Raw genomic sequence first — 20,395 nt, forward strand, 5'->3', positions numbered from 1 at the left:
GCTAACTTGCCCATCCTCCCGATCGTCTTGTTTAGAGTTTTGCTCGACGGGGTTTTCTTGGTCTTCGGCATTGTCCGTAGTACTATTGTCTCTCGTGCCGGCATTGCTGTCTTTGCTGTGGCGTGATTTAGAGCAGCGCTGTCAGTGTTTTGGTTGTATCTCGGGAGGTTTATCATCTTGTGGATTTTTCTCATTATCGTCGTCACCCTCCTTGGGTGTGTCCACCATGTACACGTCATAGGAAGAGGTGGTCATCCAGCGTCTGGTAAACGGTGGGTTTTGGGCCTGCTCTTCCCCGACATCGTCGTCCACACCGTCGATGTCTTCAGAGCCGTAATCGAGCATGTCAGTTAAGTCCTCGACAGCGGCGATGAAGTTGGTGGTGGGTGGGACGCAAAATTCCCCGTTCTCAGCCCCTAGTCCGGGCTGGGCGTCGTTCGGACGTTGCTCCTTCATAATGACGAGGGATCGCATCACGTCCAGAGCCTCACTTAAAGGTGAGTTTTGGCCAGGGAGAAGAGAATTCATGGAGTATGGCAGGAAGGGGATTCCTCGGCCGAGCTCACACAATGCTGACTCCGAGAGTTCGAAGCCAGTGTCTGGGGAAGAGTCCGGCTATGTGATGGTTGCCTGCGACACTGCTTCCTCTGGTTCTCCTGTACTGGGCTTAGTTGCCACAGATAGTCCAGCGGGTTTAGAAATCCCGTCGTCAGACCTGGCGACACGCTCTTCTCTAGGGCCAGAGGGAGGCTGGGGTCATGAATCCTTGGAAGATCAATTCTCCTCAGATGTCAGCGACATAATCCAAGTTTCCAAAACTAATCTGGTGACCTGGGGCACAGTTTTCGATCTGCTGTAGATGGCCAAGCGAGTTGGCCTACAGTACGAAGCCGCCAAACACAAAGATCTGACGGGGGAGGAAAACCTCCCCCAGGGCAGCATTGTTGTAGATGATTGATCGAGCCACCGAACCTTCTGGTGACGATGCAACGGAACTCTCAATGAAAGCACCAATGTTGGTGTCAAAACTGACGGATATCGGGTAGGGGGTGTCGGTGTCAAAACCGGCGGATCTCGGGTAGGGGGTCCCGAACTGTCCGTCTAAGGTTGATGGTAATAGGAGACAGCAGACACCGATGTTTACCCAGGTTCGGGCCCTCTCTATGGAGGTAATACCCTACTTCCTGCTTGATTGATATTCATGACTATGAGTATTACAAGAGTTGATCTAGCACGAGATCGTAATGGCTAAAGCCTAGAAGTCTAGCATGTATGACTAAGGTATTGAGTATATCCTTTCCGGACCTCACCCTCCGGTTTATATAGACACCAGGGGGATCTAGGGTTACATAGAGTCGGTTACATAAGATGGAATGTTCATTGTTGTTCGCCAAGCTTGCCTTCCACGCCAAGGAGAGTCTTATCCGGACACGGGTACAGTGTTCGGTCTTCATATCTTCATAGCCCATCAGTCCAGCCCATAGATAACAGGCCGGTCGCCCAAGGACCCCTTAGTCCAGGACTCCCCCAGTAGCCCCTGAACCTGGCTTCAATGACAAGGTATCCAGCGCATAGTGTTGTCTTCGACATTGCAAGGCGGGTTCCTCCTTCCGAACTCACGAATAATCTCCAGACGAATTGATCGTGTCCGGAGCTGTAACACACACCGCACACAACCGTAGAGAGAATATAATAACACACAACTCCAATCTGCTGACAACTTTAGTAATGCGACGTCACGGCTGTCCGGTCATAATTTCGAACCGTTTTTTGCCCCATGTTTTGAGACGCGGTTGTCATTGGCACATCTTGTCAAAGCAGACATTGTGTCCCCTTATTACGGGATTCTCATCAATACGGGTGTGGGTAACCCAACCGCGCCATTTACATAGCCCTTGAGAGCAAGCAAATTTTAAGGCGAATGGGGGGGGTCGTTTGATATTCACCGCCCTTATAAGGAGATAAGATTCCCCTTCCTTCTCCCACTCTTTCTTCCTACCTCTCCGCTCTTGAGCTCCAACGCCCAAGTTCTCATTTCCCTGTCTCGAGAAAGCAACCATGTCCGGATCTGGAGGTCAAGGCAAATGGATGGTCTCCTCTGTTAAGGAGGAGGACATCGCCAAGCTTCGGGCGGTCGGGTACCTGGCGAAGGAAATCACCCACCGTCTTCCAGCCCAGGGACAAATCATCCCCACACCGAAGCCCAACGAGAGGTTAGTGTTCATCCCTCATTTCCTTTGCGGGCTAGGGTTTCCACTCCACCCCTTCGTCCGCGGGATAATGTTCTACTACGGGATAGACTTCCACGATCTATCTCCGAACTCCTTCCTCAATATGTCCGCGTTCATCGCCGTGTGCAAGGCCTTCCTCCGCATCCACTCCCACTTCGGGTTGTGGCTCAAAACCTTCAACGTGAAGCCCAAGGTGGTGGACGGACAGCACGCAGAGTGCGGGGGCGCCATGGTGAGCAAGGTCACCAATGTCTCTTGGACAAAAGGAACATTCCTGGAGTCTGTCAAGGAATGGTAGAAGCTATGGTTCTACATCACCGAACCCCGCGATGCCACCTGGGTGGCGGCGACCGAATTCAACTCTAGCGGCAACGTGCGGCTCACCTCCTGGGTCGAGAAGAGCCCAAACTAGTGTTCGTCGGACGAGCTGATTGTGCTGCAAACGCATATCCAAAGTATGATAGATAGAGACATCAAGCTTGTCGACATAATCCAAGTGATGTTGCTGCGCTGAATCCTTCCCTGCCACAGCCGAAGCCGTCTTCTATGGGATTTCAACCGGAAGAAACACCATACCCTGGTGAGGCTTTTTGAAACGACTCATGAAGATGCCTGGAAGTTGCTTTTCAAGGGCAACAAGATACCGCCGGCCACTGGCTCAGACCGGGGTCACGACATAAATCACCTCCCCAACGAGGTATGTCGTTTTCAACACATCCCTTACTTTCTTGTTTCAAGGATGATATCTAAGCTTCCATTACCATTGCTTTTTAGTACTGGTTGAAGAAGGCGAAGAAGATCCGGTGTCCGGCTCCCTTTCCCGAGGAGCCAGTCATCCCACACTTAGCAAAGATGCTAGAGCCGGCACCTTATGAGGCACCAGAGAAGAAGGCCACAGGAAAGGCCAAGGGGGCCCGGAGCGGCTCCCGCCGCAAGGGTACCTCGGACGTGACGTCCGAAGACAAGGCCCATTCCCCCGCCGCCAAAGACGACGCGGATCAAGAGGAGGAGGAGAGCGACTCTCCCCCTGATGGGGGGGGGGGGAAGAAGAGGGCAGCCTCCGCAACTCTGGAGGCAGAGGTGCTCAAAAGGGGGAAGGGCTCCCTCGCGGATAACTCCGCATGGGACGTCGATGACAGTCCAGAGAGATGCCCCCGTGCTAAGCCTCGAGCCGCATCGTAAGTACTAATACCTTATCGGCCCATGGAATTTCCCCTCCTCACTGTATTGAGATGATTGGTTATGTTATTGTAGTCTGGCCCACAATAGCCTTCCATGATCCTTGTCAGGAGGCTCGCTGGATTCCATGGCGATGGCCAGCGACTCCCCGCTAGCCGCACACTCCTCTAAGACCAGGGATGATGTAGAGGTGCTGACCCGAAGGACTGTTCCTGGCGGGGGAGAGGCTCAGGAGGCGCCTGAATGAGAAACCCCCGTCGCCGGACACCGAGGGGAATTAATCCCCCCCAGATACTGGCGGGGAGGGTCGTATACAATTTGGCCCTCAACCGGACTCCATTCCGGAGACCGAGGCGGCTCCGAAATCTAGCACGCTCCCTCCTTCGAAAGAAGGGGGATGCATGTTCTGCCGGTGGCCCCTGTCCAACCATGGGCAACGGATAGTCTGCTAGAAGCGTGGCGGGGCACTTCCATTATGGATGAGCACCGTGTCCTTATGGGCACGGTGATTGAAAGGGTTTAGTCTGCCAAGAGCGGACTAACCGAGGCCTGCGGCAACCCGCTGACAAGTTTTGAGGTAAGTGATGCCAAAAGGAGAGAATCCCAATGTAGACAGTAGCCCCTGAGACACTGCCCAGTGTTCGGAAAGAAAAAACCGGAGAGAGGATCTATCTCCTGTGCCAGGAAACTAACTAAATTTTTCTTAAATACAGGCATCGTTGCTGGCCGCGACATCGCATACGGCCAAAGTCTCCGGACTGAAACAGAAACTAGCAGAGGCCGAGGAAGAGCTGAGCCAAGTGAAGAGGCAGCTCGAGAAGAAGCAAGGTAAGCAATATCCTGCTATATATTCGAAAAGAAGAACATGATATGCGATGACCAAAATGCCATGATTTGTACAGAAGCGACGACCAAGGTCGAGGCCCTGAGAAAGGCCCTGGCCAAAGCCGAGGGGAAGGCTGTCCAATAGCAAGTCGCCCGTAAGAAGCTCAAGGCCCGGGTCAACGAGGTCTAGTAGGAGCTCTAGGACGTGGTGAAGAGGTGTGAAGCCTTGGAGCGTGAGGCGTCAGCTCAAGAGGCCGAACTTACCATGGCTCGTCAGAGCGCGGAGGCCGCACGGAATGAGGCTCGGACGCTCTCCAGGAGATCCAGGAGGCGAAGAAGATCGCAACGGGTAAGGCGTTTAACATGCAAAGCAAGTATGCGGAGAGGAAGTACCTTTTATTAACCCGGATTCGGAGTTGCCTAGGGGATTTTGTGGATCTGCTGCGCAGTGTCTCCGATGCTATGGAGTTCTTCCAAGCCGGAGAAGGGGATTCTCCGGAGAAGCTGTTCTGGTCATAGTATGCTGTGCCGGAACATCCATTGGCCTTTGCCGATCAACTGAAACAGTTGGTCGAGCTCCAAAGGATGGCCGAACTGGCCATGAAGGATTTAATAATCCGACTATGGCTTGTCCGCGGTGGTGGAGGCTTGTCCGCGGCTAGACATCATGAAGCGATCAGTCTGCATCGAGGGTGCACGCATGGCCTTCGCTCGTTGCAAGATGTGGTGGGCGAAGATGGATGTCGTCGAGGTGGCCCGGGGGCCGCCGGAGGGCAAGGAGCACCACATGCCCGAGCGATATTTTGCGGACGTCCTGAAGGGATCTCGACTTGTAGCAACACAGTGCAGGAAGGACGTTATTCTCAAATAAATACATTCATTTTTTCCCTTGTATGATGAAAACAAATCCGCTTTGTAATATAATTTTTATTATGTTTTAATTGTATCCTCCTGTGCGGCCGTGTTGTATGAAATCTGAGGGTTGGCGAGTCATCGGCTTCTGCCCTCATGTAGGTAGTATGGAGGTGTTCGGGATGGTATCTAAACAATCTTGATCCAATTATATGGTCCTTGAAGGAGTTGTTTAGCTCAACGAACCACGCAACCAGACTATATGACTTGAACACCCTCACTTAGCCATAGGAGTGTTATAATAAAACATAGGCGCAGCCCCTGGTATACGAACCAAGGTGCTGTCAGCGTCTGATCGGGAAGTACCGATCCTTCGCGTAATGCGGAAAAATCTCCAACGATTTGAGACCTTTGAACAGTTAACCGGCTCTCGCCGCATCATGACAGTCAGTTTTCGGCTTTCTCTACTGAGGTGCTCATCCGGTTTAGACCAGGGCACAATCAAGTAGTTCTCCCTTTACTACCCTAGACGATGCAGCGGAACATAGGATAGAAAGCACAGGAGCTGGGCAACCCAACTATTGACCAAAGACATGATTCGGAGCCAATGCATATAATGCTAAATTTGGGGTGCCGAACTATACTTACAAGAAGTGTTCGGACTTTTGTTGCCGTAATGTGGGGTGCTATAAAGCCCCTGGCAAACATCAAAACGTACCAAAGTGTACGGGTTCTACCTGATGGGGTTATCCAGAGGGAAACTAAAAAAGTAAAGAAAAGAGAGAAAGAAAACAGAAAAGATGTAAAGGTAAAAAGCTGGGGTCCTACAGCTCCAGCTACAAACTGTTTTCATTGTAATGTAATTAGTACGTCAAGGCGCATTGATACAAGTAGTGCAATAAGCAACATGCTATTTAACATGCCGAAACCAGGGAAGAGCTGCTTGTGGGTCCTGGAAGTCAGGTAGAGTTATCGTTAATGGAATCACCTAAAAAGTCCCCGTATGTCTGCGCTCCTCGCCATCTTGGTGTGTTTATCCTTCAAGAGGACCGATAACCAGACCACCCGATGGGGTCTGTGGGATTAAAACCTGAAATAAAACAAGCAAAAGTGAAAGTACGTGTGTATCCGATGTCGGTTGAGCCGTGCCGTGGATCACAAGCTAGCTATGCCTCCGTCGATGCCCATGGAATTTTGAGTGCATAGTTATGTATGCGCGGCACGCAGGCCACCGCTTGATCGGGACTGAGACGGAGGCCGGATTGCTAGTAAAGCTCCTGACAAGCCAAGCACTTCTACTGCAGAGTAGTCCGGACGCTCTTAAGGGTGTCTGTGGCAGCCGAATCAAGGTTCTGCTTGAGAAGGACGCTTTGTACTTCTGCTGCTAGGGCAGCTGTGTGCTCTTCTGTACTAAGAGAGTGTTCCGTATTGCCATTGACTGTTATGACGCCGCGTGGGCCGGGCACCTTGAGCTTGAGATAAGCATAGTGTGGCACTGTGTTGGATCGAGCAAATGTAGTGCGTCCGAGCAGTGCATGATAGCCGCTACGGAATGGGACGATATCAAAGACTAACTCCTCGCTTCGGAAGTTGTCCGGAGATCCGAAGACAACCTCTAATGTGATTGACCCAATACAATGGGCCTCTACGCCTGGAATGACTCCTTTAAAGGTGGTCTTTGTAGGCTTGATCCTTGATGGGTTAATGCCCATTTTCGCACTGTATCCTGATAGAGAAGATTGAGGCTGCTACCGCCGTCCATGAGGACACGAGTCAGGTGGAACCCATCAATTATTGGGTCTAAGACCAGTGTGGCTGAGCCTCCATGACGAATGCTGGTTGGGTGATCCCGGCGATCAAAGGTGATCGGGCATGACAACCATGGATTGAATTTTGGGGCGACTGGCTCTACCGCGTAGACGTCTCTGAGCGCACGCTTGCGCTCCCTCTTGGGGATGTGGGTAGCATATATCATGTTCACCGTTTTGACCTGAGGGGGAAACTTCTTTTGTCCCCCTGTGTTCGGTTGTTGTGGCTCTTCGTCATCGTCCTCTCTTTGCGATCCCTTTTCCCTGTTCTCGTTGTTTACTTTGCTGGCCTATTTGGAAACCCAGCACTCTCTATTTGTATGATTCAGAGGCTTGCTGGGGGTGCCGTGAATCTGGCATGGATGATCAAGTATTCGGTCCAAGTTGGATGGGCCCGAATTGTTCTTTTGGAATGGCTCCTTCCGCTGACCGGACTTAGAGCTACTGAGTCCGGTGTTGACCGCCTTATCCTCGGTGTTGTCACTGTTGTTTTGCCTCTTGTATCTATTGCGTCGAGACTTCTCTTTGTTGCTTTTAACTTCAGGGGTGTCGGCGTTGCTTGCATTGTTTTTGCTACGGGCCAACCAACTATCCTCGCCCGCACAAAAGCGGGTCATGAGTGCCGTGTGGGCTACCATGGATTTTGGCTTTTCTTGGCCGAGGTGGCGAGCGAGCCATTCATCGCGGATGCTATGCTTAAAAGCTGCTAGAGCTTTGGCGTCCGGATAGTCGACAATTTGGTTCTTTTTAGTTAAGAACATTGTCCAGAATTTCCTGGCGGACTCTCTGGGCTGTTGAACTATATGGCTTAAGTCATTAGCGTCCGGAGGTCAAACATATGTACCTTGGAAGTTATCGAGGAAAGCCTCTTCCAAGTCCTCCCAGCTGCCAATGGAATTTTCAGGTAGACTGTTTAGCCAATGCCAAGCTGGCCCTTTGAGTTTTAGAGGGAGGTATTTTATGGCATGGAGGTCATCTCCGCGGGCCATATGGATGTGGAGAATGAAGTCCTCGATCCATACCGCGGGGTCCGTGGTTCCATCGTATGATTCTATGTTCACGGGCTTGAATCCTTCGGGGAATTTCTGATCCAGGACCTCATCAGTGAAGCAATGAGGGTGTGCAGGGCCTCTATATCGAGCCGTATCGTGACGCAGCTCCGATAGAGTCTGTCTGCGTTTTTCGCCCCCTGCATTACTAGGTTTGTCATGTCCGAATAGGTGGCCGTGGTCATGTGTCGAGGCGCGTCCTCGCGATCCGTAGATTGATCTTGTATGTCCTACTTTATTGTTCAGGTTATGCCAAAGGTCATATGCATGTCCGTGGGCTAATTTACCTCTTCCTGAGTGATGAGGCGGGGTGGGCTGGTGTTCGGCATGAGTTGCCGTTTTGTCCCGACCATGTGGTGGTCGGCCGTATTGTGCGATGGTGGTATGTACTCCGGTGCCTCCTCGTCGAACCGAGGTAGCAATTTGCGCTTTGGGTAGCTTTTGGTTGGGCGCTTGAGGCCATATTCTTTGGCTGCTAGGACATCAGTCCATTTATCATTGAGCAGATCTTGGTCAGCTTGAAGCTGCTGCTGCTTCTTTTTCATGCTCCTTGCCATGGCTATTAGCTGGCGCTTGAAGCAATCCTGCTCAAGAGGTTCCTCGGGCACGATGAAATTTTCGGTGCCGAGGCTCACATCATCTGCGGAGAGTGGGAGGTAATTATCGTCCTCCGAATCTTCGTGTGTGGCCTGTTTAACAGGGCTAACCTGATCATCTTCCCATTCATCTTGTTTGTTTGCTTTATCGACGGGGTCTTCATTGTCTTCGGCACCTTCCGAAGTGTCATCTTCTCCTGTGACGGTGTTGCTGTCTTTACTGCGGTGTGACTTGGAGCGGCGCCGCTGACGCCGGCGCTTGGACTGTATTTCAAAAGGTTTATCCTCAACTGGGTCTTCCTTATCGTCGCCGCTTTTCTCCTTGGTGCATCCACCACGTATACATCATACGAGGAAGTGGCCGTCCAGCGTCTGGTAAACAGCGGGTTCTGGGCCTCTTCTTCTACGGCATCGTTGTCCATACCATTGATGTCCTCAGATTCGTAATCAAGTTCGTCGGTCAAATCCTCGATAGTGGCTATAAAGTGGGTGGCGAGTGGGATGTAAAATTCTCCATCGTCAGCCCCTAGTTCGAGCCGGATATAGTTCGGCTGAGAGTCCTCCGCCAAGGACAGGTTTTTTAATGAATCTAGCACATCGCCCAAAGGCAAGTGCTGGAAGATGTCGGCAGCCCTAAATTTGAAGATCGATAAACGATCAAGCTCGGCGTCCACGGGCTCGCATGGTTCGGAACCTACGAGATACCGGCATTCCGGTGGCATAGGAATCATGTGAGACCTGGTCCATGTGCAGCTCCAACGTCGTGGAGTCTGCGGCCTCCGAGGCGGGATTAATCCTCCCGACTTTGGATGGCATGTCCTGCTCCGGCTCTAGGGCCAGGGCAGTTACAGGAGCGATCTCCCTGATGTGGCCCGATGACAGATTTAGGTCATGATCATTGGGGTGACCGGGAGTGGCCACCGCGGTATCGAATCCGTCGAAGATCAAGTCTCCACGGATGTCCGCAACGTAGTTCAAGCTCCCGAATCTGACCTGATGGCCAGGGGTGTCGCTTTCGATCTGCTCCAAATGGCCAAACGAGTTGGCCTGCAATGTGAAGCCGTCGAACACGAAGATCTTCCCGAGGAGGAAAGTTTCTCCGTAGACAGCGTCATTATTGACGATTAAAGGGGCCATCAAACCTTTCAGCGACAGCACAGAGGAACTCTCAATGAAAGCACGATTGTCAGTGTCAAAACCGGCGGATCTTGGGTAGGGGGTCCCGAACTGTGCGTCTAAGGTTGATGGTAACAGGAGACAGGGGACACGATGTTTACCCAGGTTCGGGCCATCTCTATGGAGGTAATACCCTACCTCCTGCTTGATTGATATTGATGAATATGAGTATTACAAGAGTTGATCTACCACGAGATCGTAATGGCTAAACCCTAGAAGTCTAGCATGTATGACTAAGGTATTGAGTATATCCTTTCCGGACCACACCCTCCGGTTTATATAGACACCGGGGGGGGGGGGTCTAGGGTTACATAGAGTTGGTTACATAAGATGGAATCGTCATTGTTGTTCGCCAAGCTTGCCTTCCACGCCAAGGAGAGTCTTATCCGGACACGGGTATAGTCTTCGGTCTTCATATCTTCACACCCATCAGTCTGGCCCATAGATATAAGGTCGGACGCCCGAGGACCCCTTAGTCCAGGACTCCCTGAGGGGGTCCCAAATAGTGCGTCTAAGGTCGATGGTAATAGGATGCAGGGGACAAGATGTTTTACCCAGGTTCGGGCCCTCTTGATGGAGGTAATACCCTACGTCCTGCTTGATTGATATTGATGAGTATGAGGATTACAAGAGTTGATCTACCACGAGATCGTTGTGGCTAAACCCTAGAAGTCTAGCCTATATGATTAGGATCGCCTCTACTGACTAAACCCTCCGGTTTATATAGACATTGGAGGGGCCTAGGTTTGTACAAAGTCAGTAACCGAGAAAGGAATCTACATATCCAAACGCCAAGCTTGCCATCCACGCAAAAGGAGAGTCCAATCCGGACACGGGAAGAAGTCTTCTGTCTTGTATCTTCATAGCTCATTAGTCCGTCCCATGTTACATAGTCCGGACGCTCGAGGACCCCTTAACCCAGGACTCCCTCAGGGATGCTTGACATTCGCAGTCCATATATGTGGATAGAACGCATCTGTTCCACCCCATGCCTCATTCTCTTTGCCTCTTCGTCCCTGAGCTCCAGTGCCCAAACTCCAAGCTTTTCTCTCCCCGACAACTCCTTCGACCATGGCTGGCTCTCAAGGCAAGTGGGTGCCCTCCTATTTCATGGAGGAGAACATAAAGGAGCTGCGGGAAGCGCGGTATTTGACCGCGGAAATCAAGCACAGGCTTCCCGATTTAGCGCAGGTCATCCCCACTCCAGAGCCCGATGAGAGCGTGGTGTTTATCCCCCACTTCCTCCGTGGACTCGGATTCGCCCTTCACCCCTTTGTAAGGGGTCTCATGTTCTACTACGGGCTGGATTTTCATGATCTGGCCCCAAATTCGTTCCTTCACATCTCGGCGTTTATCGTCGTGTGTGAACCTTCCTCCATGTCCCTCCACATTTCGGCTTATGGCTCAAGATTTTTAATGTGAAACCAAAGGTGGTCAATGGGCAACACATGGACTGTGGTGGCGCCATCGTGAGCAAGCTTCCCAAAGTCAATTGGCCAAAGGGAGTCTTTGCAGACACCGTCAAAATATGGCAACAGGAATGGTTCTATATTACAGAACCCCGCGGCTCCGAGTGGGTGGCCGCACTAGCCTTTTGATCCGGACCCCCGATGAGGCTTACATCCTGGACCGACAAGAGTCCAGATTGTTGCTGCTCCAGAAACACATCAAGAGCATGATAGCGAAGGACGTTACCCTTGCTGACATAGTCCAAGTGATTCTTATCCGCCGAGCACTTCCCTGCCAGAGGCGGCCCCTCAAGATGTGGGATTTCAATCCGGAAGGGCTGCGGACCCTATAACGGTTCTATGGCACAATGCATAAGGGGATCTATAAGCTGCTTTTAAGAAGCAGAAATCATGGCAAAGGTCCTCAGACGACACCGGCCTCAATTGCAACCATCCAGCCTCTGAGGTAAATTCTAAAAACTCCGAACACCAATAGGCTTCAATAACCCGAGGGAGAGGTGCTAAGTAATCCATCCCCAAACAGGTCTAGATTAAGAAGGCGGAGCAGATCAGGTGTCCGGCTCCACTCCCCGAAGACCCAGTCAATCCCCTTCTAATGAGGATCCTGGTCCGGCGCCATACCAGGCATCGGCAAAGAAGGACAAGAAGAAGAAAAGAGTGGAGAGCACTTTGGACGCAGTGTCCGGAGATGCTGATGCCCAGTCCTCTCACGAGGGTGATGACGATAACGAGGAGGACGAAGAAGAAGATCCTCCCCGCAAGGGTAAAATGAGAGTGGCCTCTGAAGACCTGGAAGCCGAAGCATCCAAGAGGGACAAAATTACCCTCCCCGATGACTCGGAGTCAGACGCCAAGGTTGTCCCGAAGCACTGGCCCGGACTAAGCCCCAAGTCGCCTCATAAACGGTACTAGATTTTTCGTGCTTATTCAATCAATGAACTGTGATGGTAACTCTAAGTTCTATCTTTTAATCCTGTCCGTGATCTTCCCCCACTATCTTCGTCCTGGGGGGATCTGCCACCAGAGATGATCGAGAGCGGGTCGCCTCCGTTAGCCTCCCCCCCGCCTAAGGAGAATGATGCTGAGGTGTCGTCTCATAGGCCCTCCCAAAGCCTTGAAGACACGCACGGGGGGGGGGGGGGGGGGGGGGCGATTTAACGGTGCTAGAGTGTAATACCTCGGCTGCCGGAGGGTCGGGGAGGACGGTCCTCATGGAGACCGGCGACGAGGGCCCCGGTCAATCCATCCCCAATCTCAGACTACTCCAGAGACCCACACGTCCCTGGGGTCTAGTAGATGATCTCCTGCAGGTGAAGAGGGAGCGGCGACCTCTACTAATCCGGAGGCGCCGAATACAATGGCGGGTGCACTTCAAAGTGTGTTCGTCCTAGACGAGCACCGCATCCTGATGGGCATGGTGTCTGAGAAGATTCAGTCTGCCAAGAGCGGGCTGAATGAAGCCTTCTCCAGCCTGCTAGCAGGCTTCTAGGTATGCAATGTAATTTTTTTGATCATTTTTGTGAACTACCTGCCTGTACATAGATAGTAGCCCCTGAGACTTTGTTCGGTTTTTGAAAGAAAAGCAAGTAGAGGATCAATAATAAATTATCAGGTGGTCACACACTGTTTTATTTGGATTAAAACATGCTTCGTTGTTAGCAGCGACTTCCCAATCTGCAGAAGTTTCCAAACTCAAGCGGAAACTGGAGCGAGCCGAGGAGGACCTAGTCCTTGTTAACACGTGGCTTGACCAGGCGCAAGGTAGAAGATACATCTTACAGTATGCCTTTTTATGTCCGTGTTTGTACAGATGGTGCCACCACAGTGGAAACCCTCAGGAGAGAGCTTTCTCAAGCCAAGAAGCAAGCAAGGGTAAGCAAGGCAACTGCTGACAAAGGAGGATGTGGACTTAACGGCCCAACAGGCCACTCAGTGCCATTTTGAGGAACGGGTGATCGAGATGGAGCAAAAGCTCAAGGAGACCGCCACCAAGTGCGAGTCCCTAAAACGGAAAACAACACGAAGGGGACCGAACTCGCCCATGCCCTTCATGATGCTTCGGAGGCGCGGTCCGAATCCTGCGCAGCACGCGAGGAGATCCGTCTAGCCGGATATATAGCCAATGGTAAGCCCTTTCTTTTACAGGCTAAATTTGGGCACCCAAAGTATGCCTTGCTTAATTAACTGTGGAGTTCTCCAAACGTATATGCGGATCTGCCAAAGAGCTCTATGGACGCCGCCGACTTCTTCCAGTCCCAGAAGGGGTACGCGGCGGAGAAGCTCTTCTGGTCGCAGTTTGTGGGGCAGGAGCGCCCACTTCTGATAAATGACCAGATGGCACAAAGGGCGGAGCTGCATAAGATGTCCAGCGCAGTCATGAAGGACGTCATAGTCCGGTTATGGCCCACCGAGGCCATTCCGGCCACCTAATTCGGCCTTGTGCAGCGCCTTGTCGACGTGCTGCCCCGGATTGATGCCATCAAGAGGTGGTCCTATATAGAAGGAGCACGTATGGCTTTCGCCCGTGTCAAGATGCACTGGGTGAAAATGAATGCCGAAAAGGTGGTAGTTGAGGATCCTCCCGAAAGCAAGGCCCACCGCACATCAGAGCACTATTTTGAGGATGTGCTAAAAGGTGCTCACCTTATAGGGGGCCAATGCTCTAAGGACGTAGTGTTCGAATAAAAGAGTCCAAACTGTCCGGGGATTTGTGCTATAAACTAAGTCTTTTGTAATCATTCCTTGATGAAAAGTTTTTATCCTCCTCTGCGGCCGTTTATTATATCTGAGAGTTCCCACTCGTCGGCGTCAGCCCCATGTATATGCTACTGGTGTTTTCGGAATTGCACATAACTACACTTAACCCATCGCCTTGGTCCTTGAAGGAGGTGTCAGTGCAGCGAACCAGGCAATCAGACTATTCGGTTCTATTGCTCTCACTTAGCAATAGAAGTTTGACAATGGGTCTATTAGGTAGCCGCTGGTATGTACGCGGCTACCCGGATGCGGATGCGTTACATATGTGACCGGGAAATGGTCCTTCGTGTAATATGGAAAAATCACTAAGGATTGTAATGAATCGCCGAGTGGCTGACCAGCTCTTGCCGCATCATGACAGTTAGTTTTTGGCTTTCTCTACCGATGTGCTTAACTGGACGAACCAGAAACACAATCGTCGTAGTTCTCCCTTTACTACCCTAGCCAATTAGACCAAATGTAAGGTAGCAAGCATAGGAGCCGGGCAACCCAACTATTGACCAAAGACATGATTCAGAGCCGATGCATATAATGTCGAGCTCGGTATGTGGAATTGTGCTATAAAGGTGTTCGGACTTTTGTTTGGCAATGCATATGTTGTTCTATAGAGCCCCTGGCAATTTTGTGCCGATGTGCGTGAAGAATTTGTTTCACTGGGATCTGATTGATACATCAAAATGTAATTTTATAGAATTTATCATAATCACCAAGGCCATTTTACATGTCGGGGGTCTAGGGCTGGGCGAAAAAAGCTTCTATACAGGTTCTTGAGTGAAGTTTGTGGTTTGCAAAATCCTTTGCACCTTCCTGCCGCACGTCTGCTCTGCTATCGCCCAAATAAGAAAGATTCCTTAAAGGAATGGTCTTAGGCCATGTATACGGAACCCGGCTCGGAAAGAGTCCTCGTGGGTCCAAAGAATGAATAGGTTTTGATTCACCTGTGGTAAAAAAATAAAAGATGATTAAATAAAGGGGAAGGAAGTATAAGGCCGAACCTTTTTATAGGCATGTCCATATATTGCCTCCATCGATGCCCAAGGTATTTTGAGTGCATAATTGTGCATGCGCGGTATGAATTCCACGGATGTATGTGGCAGTCGACGGAGGCTAGGCTGGTAATTCAGCCCTGAAGTTGCCGGACTGCCGGCATGTGGAACTGATCGGTCTTGCGTGGAGGAGTCCGATGGCCTGATAGCCAAGGAGGTGTGCGGCTTGATAAGGCCGCTTTGTACTTCGGCCATAACGACCGCCGTATTTTCCTCAATACGGAGGGAGCGCTCCATTTTTCCATTGATTGTTATTACGCCACGTGGACCAGGCATCTTGACCTTCAAGTAGGCGTAATGCAGGACCGCATTGAAGCGGCCAAAAGCGGTTCCTCCGAGGAGTGCGTGATAGCCACTCCAGAAGGGGAGGATGTTGAATAGCAAGTCTTTGCTTGGGAAGTTGCCCTGCGATCCGAAGACTACTTCCAGCGTGATTGAGCCCGTACATCGGGCATCTTTGCCAGGTATTACTCCTTTAAAGGTAGTTCTAGTGGGCCTGATTCATGATTGATCAATGCCCATTTTGCGGACAGTGTCTTGATAAAGTAGATTGAGACTTCTGCCGCCATCCAGCAGGACCCACATAAGGTGGAATCCGTCGATGATTGGATCGAGGACCAAAGCTGTCGATCCTCCGTGACGGATACTGGTTGGGTGGTCCTTTTGATCGAATGTGATTGGACAAGAAGACCATGGGTTAAATCTGGGTGCAACCGGCTCTATGGCATAGACGTACCGCAATGCGCGTTTGTGCTCCCTCCTAGGGACATGTGTGACATATATCATATTCACCATTTTTACCTCGGGGGGAAATTGCTTCTGTCCACCTGTGTTCGGCTAACGAGACTCTTGGTCATCATCGTCGCTAGGCGATCCTTTTCCCTTTTGTTCGGTGTTAAGTTTGCCGGCCTCCTTAAAGATCCAACAATTTCTGTTGTTATGATTGGCAGGTTTATCGGTGGTGCCATGAATCTGGCAAGGCTGATCTAGTATTCTGTCGAGACTGGATGGGCCATCTTTGTTTGCTTTGAATGCCTTTTTCCGTTGACCGGGTTTGGGGTCACTGAATCCGGCGTTGATCGCCGTGTCTTGGGCTCCTTCATTATTGCTTCGATGCTTGTGCTTGTCGCGTCGTGGCTTGCCATTGCCGACCCTGGTTTCGGAGGTACCAGGGTCGCTGTTGCTATTGCTTCTGCGAGCAAGCCAACTTTCTTCTCGCATGCAAAATTGGGTCATAAGTGCGGTGAGGGCTCCCATGGACTTCGGCTTTTCTTGGCCGAGGTGTCAGGCAAGCCACTCGTCTCGGACGCTATGTTTGAAGGATGCGAGGGCTTCTGCGTCCGGATAATCCACAATCTGGTTCTTTTTTATTATGGACCTTGTCCAAAGCTGTCGGGCGGATTCCCCAGGTTGCTGGATTATGTGGCTAAGGTCATCGGCATCTGGGGGCCTAACATAGGCACCTTGGAAGTTGTCTCTGAATGCATCCTCTAGGTCCTCCCAGCTACCGATAGAATTTTCTGGCAGACTGTTCATCCAGTGCCGTGCTGGTCCCTTATGTTCGAGGGGAAGTTATTTGATGGCGTGTAGATCATGACCGTGAGCCATGTGAATGTGGAGAAGAAAGTCTTCAATCCATACTGCGGGATCTATTGTGTCGTCATATGATTTGATGTTTGTGGGTTTGAACCCTTCTGGAATTGGTGCTCCATTACTTCATCAGTGAAGCATAGGGGGTCTGTGGCGCCCTATATCGGGTTGTGTCACGGCACAGTTCGGATGAGGTCCATATGCATTTTCCAGCCAGGGCATGGTTGTACTTGCCGCGCCAGGATTGATAACCGTCCTCTCGTGCCGCGGTGTGCCCTCGCGATCCAGAGATTGATCTGGTCTGACCTGCTCTATTTTGCAGGTCCTATCGTAAGTCATATGTGTATCCTCGAGCTGTTGTTTCTCTGCTTTTACAGCGAGGTGGAGCGGGCTGGTCTTCGGCTTGAGTTGTTGTTCTACCCTGGCCACGTGGTGGTCGGTTGGGTCCGGCAGCCGCATTACATGCAGGCGGTATGAGCTACAGCGCCTCATCGCCGAATTGCGGTAGCAGCTTACGCTTCGGGTAAGTCTTTGTTGGGCGTTCGAGTCCGTATGCTTCGGCCACCAGGACATTAGTCCATCTGTCGTTGAGCAGATCTTGGTCAGCATGAAGTTGTTGCTGTTTCTTTTTTAGGCTTTTAGCCGTAGCTATTAGCCGGCGCTCTTGTTCGAGGTGTTCCTCTGTCACGATAAAATCTTCGTCATTGAGGCTTACATTGTCCTTAGAGAGTGGCAAATAGTTGTTGTGCTCCGAGTCATTGTTTGCTACCTCTTGAGCACTGCGTTGGTTTTCCCTAAAGAGGAAGGCATGATGCAGCAAAGTAGCGTAAGTATTTCCCTCAGTTTTTGAGAACCAAGGTATCAATCCAGTAGGAGGCTATGCGCGAGTCCCTCGGACCTGCACAAAAAAATAAATCCTCGCAAGCAACACGATAAGGGGTTGTCAATCCCTACACGACCACTTACGAGAGTGAGATCTGATAGATATTATAAGATAATATTTTTGGTATTTTTATGATAAAGATGCAAAGTAAAATAAAAGCAAAGTAAAAGGCAAAGGAATTACTAAGTATTGGAAGATTAATATGATGAAGATAGACCCGGGGGCCATAGGTTTAACTAGTGGCTTCTCTCAAGAGCGTAGGTATTTTACGGTGGGTGAACAAATTACTGTTGAGCAATTGACAGAATTGAGCATAGTTATGAGAATATCTAGGTATGATCATTTATATAGGCATCACGTCCAAGACAAGTAGACCAACTCCTGCCTGCATCTACTACTATTACTCCACTCATCGACCGCTATCGAGCATGCATCTAGAGTAGTAAGTTGATGAAACAGAGTAACGCCTTAAGCAAGATGACATGATGTAGAGGGATAAACTCATGCAATATGATGAAAACTCCGTCTTGTTATCCTCGATGGCAACAATACAATATGTGCCTTGCTGCCCCTACTGTCACTGGGAAAGGACACCGCAAGATTGAACCCAAAGCTAAGCACTTCTCCCATTGCAAGAAAGATCAATCTAGAAGGCCAAACCAAACTGATAATTCAAAGAGACTTGCAAAGATAACCAATCATACATAAAAGAATTCAGAGAAGATTCAAATATTGTTCATAGATAGACTTGATCATAAACCAACAATTCATCGATCTCAACAAACACACCACAGAAAGAAGATTACATCGAATAGATCTCCACAAGAGAGGGGGAGAACATTGTATTGTGATCCAAAAAGAGAGAAGAAGCCATCTAGCTAATAACTATGGACCCGTAGGTCTAAGGAAAACTACTCACATTTCATCGGAGGGGCTATGGTGATGATGTAGAAGCCCTCCGTGATGGATACCCCCTCCGACGGAGCTCCGGAACAGAGAACAGGCCCCAAGATGGGATCTCGTGGATACAGAAAGTTGCTGCTTGGAATTAGGGGTTTTGGCTCCGAATCTGATCGTTTGGGGTACGTAGGTATATATAGGAAGGAAGGAGTACGTCGGTGGAGCAACAGGGGGCCCACGAGGGGAGGGCGCCTTGGGGGTGGGGGTAGGCCGCCCCCTACCTCGTGGCTCTCCCTTTGTGTTTCTTGACGTAGGGTCAATTCTCCTGGATCATGTTCGTGAGAAAATCACGTTCCCGGAAGGTTTCAATTCCGTTTGGACTCCGTTTGATATTTCATTCCGTTTGGACTCCGTTTGATATTCCTTTTCTTCGAAACCCTAAAATAGGAAAAAAAACAGGAATTCTGGGCTGGGCCTCCGGTTAATAGGTTAGTCCCAAAAATAATATAAAAGTTGATAATAAAGACCAATAAGTCCAAAACAGTAGATAATATAACATGGAGCAATCAAAAATTATAGATACGTTGGAGACGTATTAAGCATCCCCAAGCTTAATTCCTGCTCGTCCTCGAGTACGTAAATGATAAAAACAGAATTTTTGATGCGGAGTGCTACTTGGCATAATTTTAATGTAATTCTTCTTAATTGTGGTATGAATATTCAGATCCAAAAGATTCAAGATAAAAGTTTAATATTGACATAAAAATAATAATACTTCAAGCATACTAACAAAGCAATCATGTCTTCTCAAAATAACATGGCCAAAGAAAGTTATCCCAACAAAATCATATAGTCTTGCTATGCTCTATCTTCATCACACAAAGTATTTAAATCATGCACAACCCCGATGACAAGCCAAGCAATTGTTTAATACTTTTGACATTCTCAAACTTTTTCAATCTTCACGCAATACATGAGCGTGAGCCATGGATATAGCACTATAAGTGGAATAGAATGGTGGTTGTGGAGAAGACAAAAATGGAGAAGATGTCTCACATCAACTAGGCGTATCAACGGGCTATGGAGATGCCCATCAATAGATATCAATGTGAGTGAGTAGGGATTGCCATGCAACGGATGCACTAGAGCTATAAGTATATGAAAGCTCAACAAAAGAAACTAAGTGGGTGTGCATCCAACTTGCTTGCTCATGAAGACCTAGGGCATTTTGAGGAAGCCCGTCATTGGAATATACAAGCCAAGTTCTATAATGAAAAAATCCCACTAGTATATGGAAGTGATAACATAGGAGACTCTCTATCATGAATATCATGGTGCTACTTTGAAGCACAAGTATGGTAAAAGGATAGTAACATTGTCCCTTCTCTCTTTTTCTCTCATTTTTTTTATTTTCGGACTTTTCTCCTTTTTTATGGCCTCTTTTATTTCTTCTTTTTTTTTTCTGGAGTCTCATCCCGACTTGTGGGGGAATCATAGTCTCCATCATCCTTTCCTCACTGGGACAATGCTCTAATAATGATGATCATCACGCTTTTATTTTCTTACAACTCAACGATCACAACTCGATACTTAGAACAAAATATGACTCTATATGAATGCCTCCGGCGGTGTACCAGGACATGCAATGAATCAAGAGTGACATGTATGAAAGAATTATGAATGGTGGCTTTTCCACAAATATGATGTCAACTACATGATCATGATAAGAAGTATGACAATGATGGAGTGTGTCATAATAAATGGAACGGTGGAAAGTTGGATGACAATATATCTCGGAATGGCTGTGGAAATGCCATAAATAGGTAGGTATGGTGGCTGTTTTGAGGAAGGTATATGGTGGGTGTATGATACCGGCGAAAGGTGCGCGGTATTAGAGAGGCTAGCAATGGTGGAAGGAAGAAAAGTGCATATAATCCATGGACTCAACATTAGTCATAAAGAACTCATATACTTATTGCAAAAATCTGCAAGTTATGAAAGCAAAGTATTACGTGCATGCTCCTAGGGGGATAG

The sequence above is a fragment of the Triticum urartu genome, chromosome 4 (assembly GCF_003073215.2).
Source record: "Triticum urartu cultivar G1812 chromosome 4, Tu2.1, whole genome shotgun sequence".
NCBI classification, from domain to species: Eukaryota; Viridiplantae; Streptophyta; class Magnoliopsida; order Poales; family Poaceae; genus Triticum; species Triticum urartu.